The sequence below is a fragment of the Salvia miltiorrhiza genome, chromosome 8 (assembly GCF_028751815.1).
Source record: "Salvia miltiorrhiza cultivar Shanhuang (shh) chromosome 8, IMPLAD_Smil_shh, whole genome shotgun sequence".
Lineage (NCBI taxonomy): Eukaryota > Viridiplantae > Streptophyta > Magnoliopsida > Lamiales > Lamiaceae > Salvia > Salvia miltiorrhiza.
The window spans coordinates 42,416,083-42,436,652 of NC_080394.1; the positions used below are offsets into that span (position 1 = coordinate 42,416,083).

Sequence of the window (20,570 nt, forward strand, 5' to 3'; positions counted from 1 at the left end):
CGAAAAGGTTAGCTTTCTACATACTTGGCTAATATAAGAAAATCCATAATCGAACTGTTGTGCTCGTCCCGTAATAATATATTCTACGTCTGCTCCCGTAACTCGTGTTTTCTTCCAAATTCTCTTCTTGTTATGCCATCCTAGTTACCTAGACATTCCTAACTCTTGTCGGATGTGGTAGGGACTAGGATGTGATGAATAATAATGTCTGATCTTGAACAAGACGAGCTCAAGTAATGGAATAATTCCATAATAGCCAGTGCTATCTCAAGGATAATGAAGAAGTTACAATCAAAGGAAGATCAAAAAGTTAGAACAGAAACTAAGATAAAAACTGAGATATGATATGATGGGAGTAAATCAATACTGGAAGTAGAAGCAATCCACTAAGTGGAAAATGAATAAATTGTCCACTGTTTAACAAGGGGCAAGGATTTCCAATCCAAACAATTTAGGTTCAAATACAGTGGATCTAGAAAAATTTCTCAATAGCATATAGTTCATCTCATATAGGAGTTCAAATGGATGCAGAAAAATTTAAAAACGACCAAGCGGGATAGGAACTCAATAAGTCTATTCTCATGATTACTCTAGCGTTGATAAACGCGGTCCCGGTGAAAGTACCTCTACTACGAAGTACACTTGGTCAATAACATCTATGCATCCCATGAGGACTCCATAATGCGTTCGCCCTATTAGGGTCGTGTCCATATGTCGCGATGAAAAATCTAACTCTTATCGCATTATCTCAACTACTGGTCTCTCTGCTTCTCTTCTTTATCTTCTTCTCGGTTTATGCTCCTTCCGTTCCCCCTTCTTCTCGGAGGTATACTACATAGGAAAAGAATTATATATATAACTATCGACTTCGAAACTAGTGAAACTAGCCATTCGTCAAACAAAAATACTAATTCTCTTTTTCTCACTTCGCTTCTATATCTCATAAGTGATCTCAAAATTCTCAAAATTCTTGTCCACTCTAGTTCTCGCTAATCATCGTTCGAAATTCTTGTCAATCTCTATTTCTCATTTATCATCAAGCATCAACATCATTATCATTCTCAAAGCTCTGATAAAGGAAAGTGAAACTCACTAATCATCAATACCTCTGCATATATATATATATATAATGAAAACTGCCTCTCTCTCGAGGTCTTCTACAAAAGCGAAGGTTCTCTGTACAAAACGCCCTATACTATAATGATGCTCTCGCTATGCAAGCACCATAGGGACTAAGCGTCATATAGGTTCTATACTATGCTTCTAGCTATGTACATCGGCTATGCAACACTTATATATGTACATATACATCTCTAGATAGTCTCGGTCGTCATCTATCAATCTCCCCTCTCGTCATCGTCATCATCAACCTCCATATCCTCACTCGGCTCTGTCTCCTTGCTCGGATCTGTCTCCTGACTCTTGTACTAGTCGGTCAGTCGGTAGTTGCTATCGTCGTTCGGCTCATCCTCGACGTTAGTGTCCACCATCAGACCATAAACCGGCACCTCAGGAACAGGTACCCATGTCTCGATTTCGTCAGCAGTAGTATGATGCTGCAATGGCTGGGTCCGTCCGTAGCCGACCGTCATCTCTGGAGTCTCCTCATCCGGATCCTCCTCATCACTATCAAGGTGTGCGGGCCGAGAACTTCCCTCTTGGGCGTCTCGGGACGGTGGGTATAAAATCGAGTGTATATACGTCTGAAAAGCCAAAGTGCCTAGCTCAGGCAATGGGGCAACCCTCGAATAAGGATCAAAGGGAACTCGCTCAATCTGATGCTCAGTAGGAACAATCGGCTGTGAAACATCAGACTCAAAAGAGGCTGGAATCAGATCAGCTGGGGGTAGATGTGCCATCGGAAACAGCTCCTCAGGAAGTGGAGGCACAACAACTAGCTCCCCTCCTTGGGCTGGTCCCTCATACTCTCCATAAAGCGGTGCAGATGGCTCACGATCCGCGAAATAGTGGTAACTCAACATCACTAAAAATCCTCGAAAATCAGTGCCCATATAACGACCAGACTCGGTCCTAAAAATATACCGTGACACCAGTGAAGCTGCACAATCCTGCCACTTGGGTGGCAGCTGTGTGACCAAGTGTGTAATGGCCTCAGCCTCGTCAATCCCGTGGATACTGGCCTCCCACCAACGACGATGGTGAAGCGCTAGAAACTCTCTTAATGTATCGTCTTCTCTCGGTTCAGTAGTCCTGAACCAACGGCGCATCGCCTCGCTATATCGTCTCTGTATCGCTGCCTCTTCTCGACTCTGCATCCTATAATATAAAATATCATGTCCATTAGAAAATGGATACGAAACTCACTTGGTACATCTCAATCCACAACATACTCGTCCTCGTTTGGTACGGCGGGGCATCGACTAAACTAGCCTCAACATCTCTCCTCATATTAGAATTCACCCTCTCAAACAATTCCATCATCAAAACAGTACATAACTCATTAGTGCATCAAACTCAGCTCTCATCAGAAAAGCAATATGAAACAACATCAATCTCTTACCTCGTTAAGCCGGAGGAGATGGGGTGCTGGGGTTTCGTTTCAAAAAGACTCTCTCTCATACTAGTCTAAGAACTTAAATTAGACTAGTACTCAATCTAAAAAGAGTAGAAGCAATCAAAGGTTCAACTCAATCAAGCAATTAACTCAGAGCAGACGACCCGCTCTGATACCACTCTGTCGCAGCCCGATTCCCAACGCTAGTGATAGCAGGGTTCGAGTATCGATACGACTAAAATAAATGAATAAGGAACAACAGAACTAAACTGAACATCGGGCGGAAGCTTACATCAAAACATACTATGGCAAAGCATTATAATTCGGCTCAAGGGTATATGCGTCAACATCGTTATAACTTCTTGAATATTAGGAATTTCAAGAAGAAAAGCAAAGTGGGTACAACGTATTTTCCATAAGGAAGCATAATATCAAGAGTACCACAGCAAAAGGCGTAACAATTATATGTATGAAGACATATAACCGCGAGTATATTGCTTGATTAGAAAGGAATAAAGCATCACTTCACTAAGGTTTTATCAACATTAGAAGGAAAGCAAAGTACATCATCATCCTTAAGACTCTAATATCAAAGGATAGCAGCAAGGAAACTTCATCAGTGAAACCATCCCCACCAGCACCAGTCCAATCTCGCTCCATTGCTTAGCCTGCACATTTAGAAATATATGCAAGGCGTGAGTAATAATACTCAGTGGGCAAATGCCGGAAAAACATCAAAGGCGCTCTTAGAGCTATATGTTTGGAACTTGCCATATCATCAGCAATACACAGAAATAAGTTAGCATCAAAGAATCTGTGCATGCAGTTTTCATAATCATAACATCATAAAGAAACGATAGCGCTATCAAAGTATTCATCATGCATGTACCACATCTACAACTCATCATTATCGATACTGAGAAGTAGGCCTCCCTCTCAAGTACCGTGACTGGCCGACCCGAAGACGGCTCACAGTCACCTCTGTGCACAAAATCCCGCTTGTGGCAGGACCGAATTCATCTCATCAGTAGAGGGTAACATACAAGCTCAACATCAGAAATTGGCAAGTCAAACAGTTCTTAAACATCATTTATCTCAAATCATTTGATAAACTCATAAATATCATCATCAATCATTTTAGAAAGCTCATACGATAAACGTATACTCAAAATATTGCCCACCTGTAGTCCTTCGCTTAAGCTCGGATAGGAATAGGTGACTTACTTCTTCGTCTCGCTCGGATCTTCATAAATCATCAACATCATCACGAAGGTTCATGTGATAAAACAACCTTAGTTAGTACTCAATACTGAAATCCAAACTCGTCTCAACAATAATGTAACACCCCGTACTTTTCCTCATGTTGTGGGATAGTGTCTTAACACTAATAAGAGTACTGAGATGTCGAAATACGAGACTATTTTTTTTATGAGCAGATAAGACAGATTGTCTTTTAAATAGAGATACGAGTGAATAAACCGATGATGGAATTAGAGTGATGAGATTTGAGAAATGAGTTGAGATAGAGATGCTGATTGAATTGAGCTGAGATTTTATTTTATTTCCAACTACCGGGAATAGAGTTACCGGATACTGAATTATTAGAGATTGACTGTCCTATTAAGAAAAATAGGAATAATGAGTTGGAAATAGAGTCGAGGAAGAAAGAGTGAGAAACCTTGATAAATTGAGTCGGTCAAAGAGACGTCTAGCTTATTTGAGTCTGCCGACTGTTTTGATGTGATGTTATGTGAATTTACGTGACTGAGTGATTATGTGATTTTGTGACGTGTGTCAATATGACCATATTATTATGATTTTTATTTGAAACCTTAGCACTTGGGAATTTTTATTAAGTTTCCAAAGAAAGTGCGGCTTATTTTTACCAAGAAATCGAATGATGCCGGTTTATGGAAATTTTTCCAAGCATAATATTTTTTAAATTATTTTTCCTATGATGAGGAATATTATAATTGAGTGAGTGCACTAATATTAGTGCTATAATTATTTTATTTTGGTCACATGAATAATTATACTATGGTACTTTATTAATGAGTAATATTTCCATAGTTTTTGTGATTATTATTTAATCACCCTTCTCACATGATTTATTTTTTAATTTCCCAAGTATGAGACTAATTACTAAAATTTACTAAGTGTAGAGATTGAGAGAGTAGAGATTTAGAGAGTAGAGATTAGAGAGAGTGTAGAGATTATGAGAGAGAGAGATCAAGGCAATTAATGCCAATATTCACTAAGATTGCCAAATCTTCTATAAGATTAGCAAAATCCTCTCAAATCTTTCAAGATAATTCTCTCTCTCACTCCACCCCAAATTTTCGATCACCACCTTCTCCCTCCCTTCATCTCTCTACTTTCCACCATTGACAACCATTAACAAGACCTTCGGAGCTTCACAAAATCACACCAAAAACACAAATCACCCTCTAAATCTTACACTAAACACTTCCACCTCCTTGAATCCAAGAAGATCTTTGGAGTTTGATCTTCAAAGTTAGAGAGAGAAAGTTTGGTTTTGGGTGTAAGTTTGGGTAAGTGATCTCCATATTCATAGATTAGACTTGTTTGAGATTATATATAAGTATTCTTGAGAGTTTGAAGCAAGAAAACCACCCCCTTCATTTTTCTCTAAATTTTCGAAAATATGGGTCTTATACCCTTCAAAAAATTTTCTTTTTCTTTCCTTGAATTGGGGTGAGAAAAATGATCTATGATATGTTTGGTGATGATTGATGTGTGTTTTGCAAAGCTATGCTTTGAGAATTGAATTTTCGATGGAAGTTAGTTTACCCAAAAATGGGAAATTTTGAGTCAATGAGTTAATAGATAAATTGATGATGTAAATGAGTCTATGAGATGTATATGATGATGATTGATGGAGTAAATTGAGTATATGATGTCAAATGATGATTTTGATATGAGTTAGTTTACTAAAATTAGGGCTATGTGTATCTATGCTCTAATTTGTAAATTGATGGTTTATATGTGAGTTAAATGGGTTAAGATTAATAGATATATGATGAGATTAAAGATCCATGTGAGTTCATAAAATTTCAAAGAGTTTAGTTTAATAAAAATTGGGACTTTCTTGTCTATGTGTTTAATAAATGATTTGGCTTAAGATATGTGTAATTGAGCATGATGTTGGTGTTTTAATATGATTGATTAAGTCTTTTGGAAGCTAAGTAAAATTTTGACTTGAGTTAGTTTATGAGAGTTTTTGAGTTTTCATATTTTGAGAAGTCAATAATTGATAAAATGAGGTCTAATTTGCTTTATGACCATTTTGTGAAGTTGTCATGTTTTGTTGAGAGTTTATGTGAATATATGAGTTTTTATTAAAGTTTGGTTGGTATGATTAAAGGGGATTTATGTGTATAAAATGAGTTATATGAAGTATGAGGTCATTTTGAATGATTGAGTGTTTTTAAGCATGAAATTGAGAAGAGGATTGACTTGATACGTTTGTAGAAACGTTTTCCTTGAAATTTGAGTTAAGATGTAAAAGAGGAGAGTTAATTTGAGTATGATGAGTATTTTAAATGTTTTGAATGTTTTTGAGTGTTATATGTGTTTAAAATGAACTTTGATTGGTTTTCTTTGAAGAAATGTTGAATTGAGCATTTAAGAGTTTGAGATGAGTTTTGGTGATTTTTTTCGTAGGCTACTGACCTACTGTGATCGACGGGTTGTCGATGTCTAATGGCTTTGAAAATTTTACAGCATGTCCCTACATGAGTCGTGAGCATACCGGTAAAATTTCAAGTCATTTGGACTTGATTTACTATTTTTAAAAAATGCAAAACCAAATCTGCACATTTCTACCGGGAATTTCAGAGAACAGGGGACAAAGTCATTCATTTCAGTAGCTTCCTGTGTGATCTAGCTTTCCAAATTTTTATGGTATCAACCTTACTGTATGGTCTAGATATCCACCAAATTTGAGCTCCGTTTGACAACGTTTACTATTTTTCAAAAATCAATGTTTCCGATTGCTCAAAACTGCCGAATATGGTAGACCGTGGTAAAAACGCCATATCTCCCAAACCACTTGGAGTTTCTGACTCTACTTTTTTTTGAATGAAACTAGACTCAAATACCTTTCTTTTGGTATGAGTCTGGAGTCCAGAAGATGTCGGAGTCAGAACGTGTTAAATTTTGAAGTTGAGTCAGTGGGAAAACAGAACATGATTTGTTGATGTTTGATTGTATTTTCTTATGTGCCTTATGTGTTTATGTTGCTTAAGTGTTTTAATGAGATTAGACGAGTCTTATATGAGAGATAAATCGAGACTTAGAACCATGATTTTCTTGAAACCTATCCTTGGACTTAAGGATTTGAAATGAGTGAAGAAGTTTATGTAGAGTCGATCAAGAGATAGAATATAAGATAGAGCATGAGTTAAGGCATGAGTTTTTGTCGTTGAGTTCTAATCGAGATTCATTTTATGACATGAACCTTCGATGATGACGATGATCCCTGAAGACACGAGCAGAGCAAGGAAGTAAGTAACTCCGCTTTGACGGGAGTGTTTGAGTAAGGTCTTCAGGTGGGCAATAATTTGAGTATACATATATCATACGAGCTTTCGAAACTGTTTTGATGATGTTATGAATTTATCAAATGCTTTGAGATAAATGATATTTGAGAACTGTTTGACTTGCCGATTTTTGTTGATAATGACTTGTGTGTTACCCTCTACTGAGACGAATTCGGTCCTGCCACAAGCGGGATTTTGTGCACAGAGGTGACTGTGAGCCGTCTTCGGGTCGGCCGGTCACGGTACTTGAGAGGGAGGCCTACTTCTCAGTACCTTTGATAATAACGAGTTGTAGATGTGGTGCATACATGTTGAGATCTTTGACTGCAGTCGTTTCTTTATGATATCATGATTATTAAAACTGCTTACACAGGTTCATTTACGCTAAATTTATTCCTGTGTATTGCTGAGATGGGGCAAGTTTCAAACCTATAGCTCTAAGAGCACATTTCTTGTTTTTCGGCGTTTGCTCACTGAGTATTATGTACTCATGCCCTGCATGTATTTCTAAATGTGCAGGCTAAGCGAGGAGCGAGATTGGTCTGGTGCTAGTGGGGGAAACGTTTCAATCGATGTAATTATGTTTTCGTATTGCCTTCATGTTAATAGAGTCTTGAGGATTGAGATACTTTGTTTTCTTTTGAAATCAAGCAATTTACTCACGGTTATGTGTCTTCATACATGTAATCGATTCGCCTTTTGCTGCGATACTCTGCATTTTATGATTCCTTATGAAAAATGAGCTATACCCGTTTTGTTTTTGTTCGTGAAATTCCTGATAATTAAAAAGTTATAACGACGTTGACGATTTTACCCTTGGGTTCATTTATGATGATTTTCCTTAGCATGCTTTGATGCGAGCTTCCGCTTGATGTTCGACCTATTCTTCTTATCTTTTATTCTTTTAAAAATAGTCGTATCGATACTCGTACCCCACTATCACTAGTGTCGGGAATCGGGCTGCGACAGGGTGGTATCAGAGCAGGTCATCTGCTCTGAGTCTATTGCTTGACTGAGCTGAACCTTTGATTGTTTCTACTCTTTTAAAATTGAGTACTAGCCTAATTTGAATTCTTAGGCTAGTTTGAGAGAGTCAGTTTGAAACGAAACCCCAGCACCCCATCTCCTCCGGCTTAACGAGGTAAGAGGTTGATGTTGTTTCTTGTTGCTTTCCTGTTGAGAGCTGAGTTTGATTCACTAATGAGTCATGTATTGTTTTAATGACGAAATTGTTTGAGATGATGAATTCTGGTACGAGGCAGTTGATGTGGAATACGAGGAGAGATGTTGAGGCTAGTATAGCCGATTGTTTCTGTTGAGCCTCAGATACAGTATGTGCCCTTTTATCCTTATCCGAGGGTTGCCCCGTTGCCTGAGCCGGGCACTTTGGCTTTTCAGATGTATATACACTCGATTTTATATTCACCGTCCCGAGACGCCCAGGAGGGAAGGTCTCGGCCAGTACACCTGAACAGTGATGAGGAGGACCCGGATGAGGAAACTCCAGAGATGACGGTCGGCCACGGACGGACCCAGCCATTACAGCGTCATATCGCTGCCAACGGAATCGAGACATGGGTACCTGTTCCCGAGGTGCCGGTTTATGGTCCGATGATGGACACCGACGTCGAGGATGAGCCGAGCGATGATAGCATCTACCGACTAATCGATGAGTACGAGAGTCAGGAGTCGGAGCCGAGCGAGGAGACGGAGCCGAGTGAGGATATGGAGGTTGACGATGCGACGAGCAGGATTTCAGGAGACGACGACTAGCGATCACGTGTATCTAGTAGACGCGTACATATGTATAGATGCATAGTTGATATATACGTATATGTATATATATATAGGTAGAGAGGCATAATATAGTGTGTATGTGTACATAGCATAGATCTATAGATGCTTAGTACCTATGATGCTTGTATAGTTAAAGCATCATTTTAGTGTTAGGACCTTTGTACATAGGATCCTACTTTTGTAAAAGACCTCGAGAGAGAGGCAATTTTCCATATATATATATATACAGAGATGTAGATGATTAGTGAATTTCACTATCTTTATCAGAGCTTTGAGAATGATGATGATGTTGAGGCTTGATGATAAATGAGAAATAGAGATTGATGAGAATTACGAACGATGATAGACGAGAAATAGAGTAGACGAGAATTTTGAGAACTTTGAGATCACAAATGAGATATAGGAGTGAAGTAAGAAAAACGAGGATTTGTATTTTGTAATGACGAACGGTTAGTTTAGAAGTCGATAGTTATATAACTCTTTTTCCTTTATAGTATACCTCCGAGAAGAAGAGGGAACCGAAGGAACATAAACCGAGAAGAAGATGAAGGAGAGGAGCAGAGAAACCAACCGTTGAGATAATACGACGAGAGTTAGAGTTTTCATCGCGATTTATAGACACGACCTTAATAGGACGAACGTAGTATGGAGACCTCATGGGATGCATAATACTATTGACCAATTGTACTTCGCAATAGAGGTACTTTCACCGGGACCGCGCGTATTATCGCTAGAGTAGTCATGAGGGTAGACTTATTGAGTCCCTATCCCGCTTGGTCGTATTTAAATTTTTCTGCATCCATTTGAACTCCCACAGGAGAAGAACTATTTACTATTGAGAAAATTTTTCCGGATCCACTGTATTTGAGCCTGACCCGTTTGTGTTGGAAATTTTTACCCCTTGCTTTAACAGTGGACAATATATTCATTTTCCACTTAGTGGATTGTTTCTACCTCCAGTATTGATTTATTCCTATCATATCGTATCTCAGTTTCATTCTAGATTCTGTTCTAGCTTTTGATCTTACCTTGATTTTAACTTCTTCATTATCCTTGAAATAGCACTGGCTATTATGGAATTATTTCATTACTTGAGCTCGTCTTGTTCAAGATCAGACATTTTATTCATCACATCCTATTCCCTACCACATCCGACAAGAGCTAGGAATGTCTAGGTAACTAGGATGGTATAATAAGAAGAGTGTTTGGAAGAAACACGAGTTATGGCAGCAGTCGTAGAATATATTATTACGGGACGAGCACAACTTTTCGATTATGGATTTTCTTCTATTAGCCAAGTATGTAGAAAGCTAACCAATTCGAGGATGAGAAGAAGTGATGCTAAGCCAGAATAGGCAACAGCAAATTCAAGGAGATCGAGATGACAGACTAGAGTAGATAATGTTTTCCACGATAGTAGACTGAGATGACGACTAGCATAGATGTAGCATCGTCGTAGTATTAGGGGATGTTTTATTTACGTTATGCCCCGCAATTAGTAAGAGCTCTCGAAAGAGAAAATTTCCTTATATATATGTCTATAAGACGATGACCAGAGAGTCTCTATGCTTGAGTAGAGTTTTGAGCTGATGTTGCATTGATAGACATGAAATATGTCTTTGACAATGAGTTATGAGAATTGAGAAAATAGTATGATGTTGAGTAAGAGTCTTATGATTCGTGAGTTATGAGAATTAGTTCTAAGGTTGATATATGTTCCCTTAGACTTTTACCGAGAAAGAGAAACCGATCGAAGAAAGAAATAGAGTTGATGATATGAGATAAGGCAATAAAACCGTAGCTGAATACGAACGTCAGTTTCGCGACTTGGTTCGGTATGCCACATATCAAGAAGAGATGAACGAGAAGATGTTAGGATTGTTTCGATCAGGTTTGAGATAAGAGGTTCGAGACGATTTAACGAGTCAGAATGCGGTTATGTGTACTGAAGCATTAAATAGAGCATTTGATATAGAACTGGCAATGCAGCCAGAGAACGTGATTTGAGCTTCAGCACCCAAACGAGTTAGAGCACTCAGATGTGCAATCCATCCTTTTCTGGATGCAGGCAAGAAGAAAAGAGAAAATGGGACGACCGAAGTCAAGATCCCCAAGGAGCCGTGGCAGAGTCAAAATACGCCACCGCGACATCAGAACTGAGATGAACAGCCTTATAATTGGCCCAGCTGCCCCAGCAGCAGTTTTTCAAGGACCGCGAGGGTTATCGCTTTGTCGAAGAGCAATAAATTACGTCGGAGAGAACGCAAGATGAGAAAGAATAGCTGTTACACCTGCGGAAGGGTCGGGCACTACTCGAACCAGTGTCCGAATCGTCAGCAAAGTGGAAGCGGAGAACGACCGAGTCAGTTTCGGCCGCAACTCAAAGCAATGGAGGGAACTCTACCGCTACCTCTACCACAGCGACAACAGCCAGCCTACCGACCACATCAGTCAGAAAGGCAACTACCAGTCCCGCAGGCGAATCAACCGCATCATCAGAGACTGTTCGCGTTTGAGTAGAAAGCACCAGTTCTTGTTGTTAAAAGAAGAATAGAAACTTGAGGTTGTGTATCGATTATCGAAAGTTGAACAAAGTGACGTTAAAGAATAAATATCCGTTACCCCGGATTGATGATCTGTTCGATCAACTACAAGGAGCGAGCACCTTTTCAAAGATTGACTTGAGAACGGGATACCATCAACTAAAGATACGATTGGAAGACGTTCCGAAGACGGCATTTCGTACAAGATACGGACACTATGAGTTTATAGTTATGCCTTTCGGTTTGACGAATGCTCCGGCAGTATTCATGGATCTCATGAATCGCGTTTTTTTTTTTTTTTTTTTTTTTTTTTTACGAATACTTAGATAAGTTCGTGTTAGTCTTCATAGACGATATCCTGATTTACTCGAAGAGTAAACGAGAACACGAAGAGCATTTGAGGATCGTGTTGGAAAGATTACGAGCGGAAAAGCTGTATGCTAAGTTTAGCAAATGCGAGTTTTGGCTTAAAGAAACTAATTTTCTTGGCCATATCGTTTCCGCGAGAGGAATTGAGGTAGACCCAGCGAAAGTTCAAGCGGTACAGGAATGGAGATCGCCAACCACACCGCACGAGATTCGCAGTTTTCTGGGATTAGCAGGATACTATCGACGTTTTATTAGCGGCTTTTCGAAAATCGCTAAGCCATTGACGCACCTGCTAAAGAAAGAAGTTAAGATCATTTGGACGGACGAATGCGAGCGAAGTTTTCAAAAGCTAAAGAAGAGGCTTACTTTTGCCCCAGCGGATCAAGAGTATGCAGTTTATACTGATGCATCGAAAAATGGTCCAAGGTGTGCACTGATGCAAGAGTGAAAAGTTATAGCGTATGCTTCGCGACAACAGAGACCACACGAGATGAGTTATCTAACGCATGATTTAGAATTAGCAGCCGTAGTGCTTGCTTTGAAGATCTGGAGACACCGTCTCTACATAGCACTATGTGAGATATACACCGATCATAAAAGTCTCAAATAATTTTTGAGCAAAAAGATCTGAACATGCGATAAAGAAGATGATGAAAGTTAGTGCAGGATTACGATCGAGAAGCAAATTATCACCCTGGAAAAAGCTAACGTTGTAACCGACGCATTGAGCAGAAAGAATCAGGGAGAGTTAAGATTTCTCCTTACACGAGAAGTGAACCTAATCAGGGAATTCGAGAAGATGAATTAGGAGGTAGTAATACCACCACAAACGACAGAAATAATAATTTCTGCACTGAACGTTATACCTGACCTACGATCGAGAATAGTCACAGCTCAGAGAGAGGATGGGAAGATGGAAAGATTGCGAATGAAGATTCGAATCGAGAAAATAGAGAAGTATCAAGAGGCGGCAGATAATGCCATCTTAGTTTTAAGAGAGCGACTGTGTGTGCCTGATAAAGAAGAGCTGAAAGACGAAATTTCGAGCAAAGCTCATGATACCTTTTACACCGCACAGGCGGAAAGTATGAATACGTGCCAAGACTGAAACGACGCTTTGATAGGAGAATAAGAAGCGAGAGATGGCATCATTCGTAGAAGGATGTTTAACGTGTTAACACATGAAGGCGCCACTTTGGCAACCTTATACAATTATACCTATTAAAGACTTCCACAATAGAAGTGAGACCACTTAGCCATGAGTTATGGCAATCGATTAGCAAAATCGAGAAAAGAAAACTCAACAATTGAGTAATCACTGATAGATTCTTTTGACGTTAGAAATGATGATTGTGTAGGTTTTTCCCTATCTCGGGGAGCATGTTATTTTCGAGTTAACAAGAACTCAAACCGAGATATATAGGACCTTATGATGTATTAGAGTAAGTAGGCCATGTAGCCTATAAGCTAGCGTTGCCTCTGAGCTTCGCGAACGTCCATGACGTTTTCCATGTTTCTCAATTGAGAAAGTACGTGTTTGATCCAAAACACGTCATCTATCAAGAAGAAGTGTCCCTGGAACCAGTTTTGAGCTACGAAGAGATAAACCTGATGCTATGCAGGACTGGAAGATCCAATAATTGAGGGACGAATCGATTCCTTTGATAAAAATCCAATGGAGATATCACAGTCAAGAAGAACCAACATGGGAAGTTGAAGAGAAGATGAAAGAGAAGTACCCAGAGCTTTTTCCCGAAGGTGAATAACTCAAATTTCGGGACGAAATTTTTTTTAAGGGGGGTAGGATGTAACACCCCGTACTTTTCCTCATGTTGTGGGATAGTGTCTTAACACTAATAAGAGTACTGAGATGTCGAAATACGAGACTATTTTTTTTATGAGCAGATAAGACAGATTGTCTTTTAAATAGAGATACGAGTGAATAAACCGATGATGGAATTAGAGTGATGAGATTTGAGAAATGAGTTGAGATAGAGATGCTGATTGAATTGAGCTGAGATTTTATTTTATTTCCAACTACCGGGAATAGAGTTACCGGATACTGAATTATTAGAGATTGACTGTCCTATTAAGAAAAATAGGAATAATGAGTTGGAAATAGAGTCGAGGAAGAAAGAGTGAGAAACCTTGATAAATTGAGTCGGTCAAAGAGACGTCTAGCTTATTTGAGTCTGCCGACTGTTTTGATGTGATGTTATGTGAATTTACGTGACTGAGTGATTATGTGATTTTGTGACGTGTGTCAATATGACCATATTATTATGATTTTTATTTGAAACCTTAGCACTTGGGAATTTTTATTAAGTTTCCAAAGAAAGTGCGGCTTATTTTTACCAAGAAATCGAATGATGCCGGTTTATGGAAATTTTTCCAAGCATAATATTTTTTAAATTATTTTTCCTATGATGAGGAATATTATAATTGAGTGAGTGCACTAATATTAGTGCTATAATTATTTTATTTTGGTCACATGAATAATTATACTATGGTACTTTATTAATGAGTAATATTTCCATAGTTTTTGTGATTATTATTTAATCACCCTTCTCACATGATTTATTTTTTAATTTCCCAAGTATGAGACTAATTACTAAAATTTACTAAGTGTAGAGATTGAGAGAGTAGAGATTTAGAGAGTAGAGATTAGAGAGAGTGTAGAGATTATGAGAGAGAGAGATCAAGGCAATTAATGCCAATATTCACTAAGATTGCCAAATCTTCTATAAGATTAGCAAAATCCTCTCAAATCTTTCAAGATAATTCTCTCTCTCACTCCACCCCAAATTTTCGATCACCACCTTCTCCCTCCCTTCATCTCTCTACTTTCCACCATTGACAACCATTAACAAGACCTTCGGAGCTTCACAAAATCACACCAAAAACACAAATTACCCTCTAAATCTTACACTAAACACTTCCACCTCCTTGAATCCAAGAAGATCTTTGGAGTTTGATCTTCAAAGTTAGAGAGAGAAAGTTTGGTTTTGGGTGTAAGTTTGGGTAAGTGATCTCCATATTCATAGATTAGACTTGTTTGAGATTATATATAAGTATTCTTGAGAGTTTGAAGCAAGAAAACCACCCCCTTCATTTTTCTCTAAATTTTCGAAAATATGGGTCTTATACCCTTCAAAAAATTTTCTTTTTCTTTCCTTGAATTGGGGTGAGAAAAATGATCTATGATATGTTTGGTGATGATTGATGTGTGTTTTGCAAAGCTATGCTTTGAGAATTGAATTTTCGATGGAAGTTAGTTTACCCAAAAATGGGAAATTTTGAGTCAATGAGTTAATAGATAAATTGATGATGTAAATGAGTCTATGAGATGTATATGATGATGATTGATGGAGTAAATTGAGTATATGATGTCAAATGATGATTTTGATATGAGTTAGTTTACTAAAATTAGGGCTATGTGTATCTATGCTCTAATTTGTAAATTGATGGTTTATATGTGAGTTAAATGGGTTAAGATTAATAGATATATGATGAGATTAAAGATCCATGTGAGTTCATAAAATTTCAAAGAGTTTAGTTTAATAAAAATTGGGACTTTCTTGTCTATGTGTTTAATAAATGATTTGGCTTAAGATATGTGTAATTGAGCATGATGTTGGTGTTTTAATATGATTGATTAAGTCTTTTGGAAGCTAAGTAAAATTTTGACTTGAGTTAGTTTATGAGAGTTTTTGAGTTTTCATATTTTGAGAAGTCAATAATTGATAAAATGAGGTCTAATTTGCTTTATGACCATTTTGTGAAGTTGTCATGTTTTGTTGAGAGTTTATGTGAATATATGAGTTTTTATTAAAGTTTGGTTGGTATGATTAAAGGGGATTTATGTGTATAAAATGAGTTATATGAAGTATGAGGTCATTTTGAATGATTGAGTGTTTTTAAGCATGAAATTGAGAAGAGGATTGACTTGATACGTTTGTAGAAACGTTTTCCTTGAAATTTGAGTTAAGATGTAAAAGAGGAGAGTTAATTTGAGTATGATGAGTATTTTAAATGTTTTGAATGTTTTTGAGTGTTATATGTGTTTAAAATGAACTTTGATTGGTTTTCTTTGAAGAAATGTTGAATTGAGCATTTAAGAGTTTGAGATGAGTTTTGGTGATTTTTTTCGTAGGCTACTGACCTACTGTGATCGACGGGTTGTCGATGTCTAATGGCTTTGAAAATTTTACAGCATGTCCCTACATGAGTCGTGAGCATACCGGTAAAATTTCAAGTCATTTGGACTTGATTTACTATTTTTAAAAAATGCAAAACCAAATCTGCACATTTCTACCGGGAATTTCAGAGAACAGGGGACAAAGTCATTCATTTCAGTAGCTTCCTGTGTGATCTAGCTTTCCAAATTTTTATGGTATCAACCTTACTGTATGGTCTAGATATCCACCAAATTTGAGCTCCGTTTGACAACGTTTACTATTTTTCAAAAATCAATGTTTCCGATTGCTCAAAACTGCCGAATATGGTAGACCGTGGTAAAAACGCCATATCTCCCAAACCACTTGGAGTTTCTGACTCTACTTTTTTTTGAATGAAACTAGACTCAAATACCTTTCTTTTGGTATGAGTCTGGAGTCCAGAAGATGTCGGAGTCAGAACGTGTTAAATTTTGAAGTTGAGTCAGTGGGAAAACAGAACATGATTTGTTGATGTTTGATTGTATTTTCTTATGTGCCTTATGTGTTTATGTTGCTTAAGTGTTTTAATGAGATTAGACGAGTCTTATATGAGAGATAAATCGAGACTTAGAACCATGATTTTCTTGAAACCTATCCTTGGACTTAAGGATTTGAAATGAGTGAAGAAGTTTATGTAGAGTCGATCAAGAGATAGAATATAAGATAGAGCATGAGTTAAGGCATGAGTTTTTGTCGTTGAGTTCTAATCGAGATTCATTTTATGACATGAACCTTCGATGATGACGATGATCCCTGAAGACACGAGCAGAGCAAGGAAGTAAGTAACTCCGCTTTGACGGGAGTGTTTGAGTAAGGTCTTCAGGTGGGCAATAATTTGAGTATACATATATCATACGAGCTTTCGAAACTGTTTTGATGATGTTATGAATTTATCAAATGCTTTGAGATAAATGATATTTGAGAACTGTTTGACTTGCCGATTTTTGTTGATAATGACTTGTGTGTTACCCTCTACTGAGACGAATTCGGTCCTGCCACAAGCGGGATTTTGTGCACAGAGGTGACTGTGAGCCGTCTTCGGGTCGGCCGGTCACGGTACTTGAGAGGGAGGCCTACTTCTCAGTACCTTTGATAATAACGAGTTGTAGATGTGGTGCATACATGTTGAGATCTTTGACTGCAGTCGTTTCTTTATGATATCATGATTATTAAAACTGCTTACACAGGTTCATTTACGCTAAATTTATTCCTGTGTATTGCTGAGATGGGGCAAGTTTCAAACCTATAGCTCTAAGAGCACATTTCTTGTTTTTCGGCGTTTGCTCACTGAGTATTATGTACTCATGCCCTGCATGTATTTCTAAATGTGCAGGCTAAGCGAGGAGCGAGATTGGTCTGGTGCTAGTGGGGGAAACGTTTCAATCGATGTAATTATGTTTTCGTATTGCCTTCATGTTAATAGAGTCTTGAGGATTGAGATACTTTGTTTTCTTTTGAAATCAAGCAATTTACTCACGGTTATGTGTCTTCATACATGTAATCGATTCGCCTTTTGCTGCGATACTCTGCATTTTATGATTCCTTATGAAAAATGAGCTATACCCGTTTTGTTTTTGTTCGTGAAATTCCTGATAATTAAAAAGTTATAACGACGTTGACGATTTTACCCTTGGGTTCATTTATGATGATTTTCCTTAGCATGCTTTGATGCGAGCTTCCGCTTGATGTTCGACCTATTCTTCTTATCTTTTATTCTTTTAAAAATAGTCGTATCGATACTCGTACCCCACTATCACTAGTGTCGGGAATCGGGCTGCGACAAATAACTTCTCACTCAACGTCTATTTACCCAGTAAAACTAAATCCGTAGGCATACTCGACTTCTAAGGATTCCCACGTCTTACTCTCGATTTAACTCTCAACTCGGGCCATACTCATAGCAGTCAAGCACATAGGTACACATAATCACATAAGCATACAACTTCACATAACATATCACAACAAACAAACATAAGTTTGACTCGGAGACCAGAGCAGAGAAATGCTCGATGGTCAAGGTGGAAAAACTCAGCAGAGCGGAGCGGAGCAGCTCGGCAGAACTGCGGAAAATACTCTCCAGGGCAGAGGAATCAACTTGCCAAGGCAGCGAAATCATGAACTCTCTGGCATAGCAGCAGAGAAATGCCAGAGGAATGACGAACTCTCTGTCGCCAGAGGAATGGCGAACGTCAGAGGAATCAAACATCAGAGGACTCGATCGTCAGAGGATTCGACGTCACATGAATCAGACATCAGAGGAATCGATCGTCAGAGGAATCGACATCAGAGGAATCAGACATCAGAGGAATCGATCGTCAGAGGAATCGATCGTCAGAGGAATCGATCGTCAGAGGAATCGAACTCAGAGGAATCGATCTCAGAGGAATCGAACTCAGAGGAATCAAACTCAGAGGAATCGAACTCAGAGGAATCAAATTCAGAGGAATCGAACTCAGATGAATTAAACTCAGAGGAGTCGAACTCAGAGGAATCGAATTCAGAGGAATCGAACTTAGAGGAATCAAACTCAGAGGAATCGATCGTCAGCAGAGAAATGAACTCGCTGGCAGGGTAGCGGGGAAAAGAACTCTCTGGCATGCCCGCGGGGAAACGATTTCTCTGGCATACCAGCGGGGAAACGATTTCTCTGGCATACCCGGGGAATGACTTCTCGGCTGAGTAGAGCAAGACTCAAGACAGAACGACGCAGTCAAGAGCAACTCGAAAACTCATCAACTTTTTCATTCTAAAAAATCATCAGACACTCTCAAACATCGAAAATACTTATCATGCATCATCATAACTCACTCACGAACTCTTCAACTCTAAAATCATCAAAAATACGTAACTCTTTTCATACGTTCGTACTCAACATCAAAACATCATTCAAGACATAACTTACAGATTTTTCCCAAATTCATAAATCAAACTAAGTTTTTCAAAAACTCATATCTCAAGACTCAGTTTTGTAAAGCGCATCTTAATCACTTCAAATCATCACGTATAACATACAAATCATCACATATAACACATTTCTCATCTCGGTTTAAGAAAAGAAAGATTTTTAAAGGGTATGAGCCCAAGTTTTCGAAAATGAAGAAAATGGGGGAGGGGAAGTTTCTCATGCTTAAAACATCTTTTTACACACACATATCACCACATACATCTCACAACTAGTCTAGATCCAAAAGATCAGAACACTTAACTCAAAAAGTTTCAAGAAAAAGGACGTCTTTTCTCTATTTCTTCAGGTTATAACTCCACTAAACTTCTGGAAACAAGCGTAGAAAGTGTTTTAGGCTAGTTTTAGCGGAGTATTATCTCACAGTTAGGACTGTAACAGCTTGAGCTTCGTCTCCAATGGAGGAGAGAGAGAGAATGTAGTGAGGGAGAGAGAAGAAGTTGAAGGGCCGAAATAGATGAGAATGACGGAGAGAGAGAAACTCTTCGGTTTTAACAAGATTCTTATTCCTTAAGATAAGAAGCATTAAATGCTCAAATAGTACATTGTCTCCCCCTTAGCAGCAAGTCACATCCGCCAATTATCCACATGTGGGAAAAGAGATTAAAATATTGGTGGTGAGTGTAGGAATGTGCGCGGTGGTAATTCTAATCATGTATGCTAATTTTCGAAAATCACACTGACTCAAACATAAGTGCACACGTAACAAGTAAATCACATAACGTCAAACAAATAACTCACAGAGTTATCACATTAATGGATCATCACTCATCATCACTCTAATCGTCACTCTAGCTTAATCCTCTTTATAGTGACTCCCAATCACTTCCTCGACTCTATCTCTCGTCTTTCATCTCATCTCAAAATTTAATCAACGTCTCCATCTCAACTCTAACATCATTCTCAATTCTATCAACATCTCTATTTAATAGGAAATCTGTCTTCTCTGGTCATCAAAGAAAATAATCTCGCATCTCGACATCGTGTTAAAGCACTATCTCCCAACATAAGGAAAAGTACGGGGTGTTACAATAAGTAATTGTAGACTTATCAAGGGTTTGAACAATATTTTCCCTTATGGGATATTACAGGCATAAGCGAATTAAATAAGGAGTTTCATCAGAGTTATGCAGCGAGATACGTTACTATATGTGTGAAGACATATAGCAGGGAGTTCAAATTCTTATAGAGTCAAAGCGTATAAAGATAAATACGAGACATAGGAAAGACACAACCAACTGACAATTCCAACAGCCTTCACCCATCCTCGCGCCCAGCCAGACCTGCACATTTAGAAATACATGCAGGGCTGAGTACCGAAAAGCACTCAGTGGACTCATGCCGGAAATAATTGAAATGTTGCTCTTTAGAGCTATATGTCAACCTTGCCCTTTTCAATGCATCAACAGGATTTAGTGAGATTAAAAATACTTGTTCATGTTTTTCTGTCATAAACTCATTTGCATCATCATAATAATATCATTAGTCTGCAGACATTATATTCAGGGTATGTGCCAACTATGAGAACTCATATAATATATATATATATACTAGGTGAAGAGAAGGAGGCCTCCTTCAAATCACCGTGACCGGCCGACTAGAGAC

The 20,570-nt window shown here is 38.3% G+C and overlaps 2 long non-coding RNA genes across 2 annotated transcripts; both read left to right on the forward strand.

Moving 5' to 3' along the window:
* The first annotated feature begins 4,672 nt into the window (after positions 1-4,672).
* On the forward strand, positions 4,673-7,838 carry LOC130997113 (uncharacterized). Its single transcript, XR_009092972.1, has 3 exons — positions 4,673-5,067; positions 7,023-7,086; positions 7,597-7,838. It is a non-coding gene; the product is annotated as an uncharacterized LOC130997113 (long non-coding RNA).
* Positions 7,839-15,432: 7,594 nt separating this feature from the next.
* Positions 15,433-17,578, forward strand: LOC130997114 (uncharacterized). The gene is made up of 2 exons (XR_009092973.1): positions 15,433-16,826; positions 17,337-17,578. It is a non-coding gene; the product is annotated as an uncharacterized LOC130997114 (long non-coding RNA).
* The last annotated feature ends 2,992 nt before the right edge of the window (positions 17,579-20,570 follow it).